Genomic DNA, 1,354 nt, shown 5'->3' on the forward strand with positions numbered 1-1,354 from the left:
CGCTCCCGAGCCGGAGCAGGGGCGGGGAGGGGGGGAATGGAGCAGCAGCTTCGCCAACCCGGAGCAGGGGCGGGCGGGAGGGAGGTCCGCCGCTTGGCCAACCCCAGAGCCGGGGCTCGGGGCGGGGAGTGGGGAGCACCGGCGGGGGTGGGGGGAGGACGGCCCCGCACCCCCTCCGCCCGCGCCTCTTCGGAGCGGGACCCGCCGCGTCCGCTCCCCAGCCCGCGTGGTTTGTTTACTTTTGAAGCCCCCCCATGGCGGTGGTTCCCCCCCCCGCCCAGCCCTGCGTCTGCGGGACGCCGGGGAGGGGGGAGGGCAGCCCCCCGGCCCACCGAAAGGGCTTCGCCGGGACCCCGGCCGCCGGCGCACGGGGCGGAGAGGACGGCGCCGGCTGAAAAGTTTCCCTGTCCGGGGGTCGCGCGCACCGCGCGGCTGGGCTGGGCGCACGGGGCCCCGGGCTCGCACGCTCTCGAATTTCACCGCTCCCGGGTCTCCAAGTGTGGGAAGGCAAGCGCCTGGAGGCCGAGCGCCGCTCCGCGCCGCCCCACCCCGCGCGTGGGGCCCGGAGCATCGCCGGCCGCCCAGGGGAAAGAAGGGCTGGGACGAGTCTGAAGCTGGAGCCACGCCGCGGGGAGGGGGCGTCGGGTGGGGGAGCCGCTCCCCCTCGGTGCCCAACTGTGCACACCCCCAGCCTCCCGCTGTGGCCAGTGGCCGCGCCCCCACGCGCGTCCGCGGGGCCTCGCGCGCACTGGCGGCCCGGGGCCCGCATCCCGCGCTGCGCCCAGGACCCGGAGCCTCCAGCCGCCCAGCCCCGCCGCGCTCCCGGGAGCAGGCGGTGAGGACTGGGGGACCCCGAAACCCCGGAGGAAGGCAGGCTCGCGCCCAAAGGCCAGACCGGGGCAAGGCGGGCAGCAGATGCAACCCCAGAGAGGCGCTGGGGCGGTCCCAGGGCCCCGCCGTGAGCCTGCAGCCCAGGCAGGGGGAGGGCAGGGCCCGGCCTCGCCCCGGCCCCCCAGCCTGGCTCCTGGGTGAGCGGGCGGTGGGGGAGAATAGGGAGGTAACGATCTCATCATCACCCCAAGACGCCCTGGGCGCGGGCGCAGCGGCTGCCCGGAGTCTGGTGCTGCATCTGCTCCCGGGTCTCAGTGAGGAAGTCCTTAACAGAGGAATGAAAGTGACCAAGTGTGCGAGTGTGCGTGCGTGTGTCACTGCGCGCACACTCCACCCGCCATCTCGGCCCAGCTGTGCTGTCAGCGCCGCCAGAGACCAGAAAGCCACTCCCAGTCCCGAGCGGACATCTGCGGAAACGGGGAGTCCGCCCACGCGTGTCCTAGCCACGGCGCTCGGCGGCGGC

Source organism: Dipodomys ordii, unplaced genomic scaffold, assembly GCF_000151885.1.
Source record: "Dipodomys ordii isolate 6190 unplaced genomic scaffold, Dord_2.0 Scaffold43, whole genome shotgun sequence".
Classification (NCBI taxonomy): Eukaryota; Metazoa; Chordata; class Mammalia; order Rodentia; family Heteromyidae; genus Dipodomys; species Dipodomys ordii.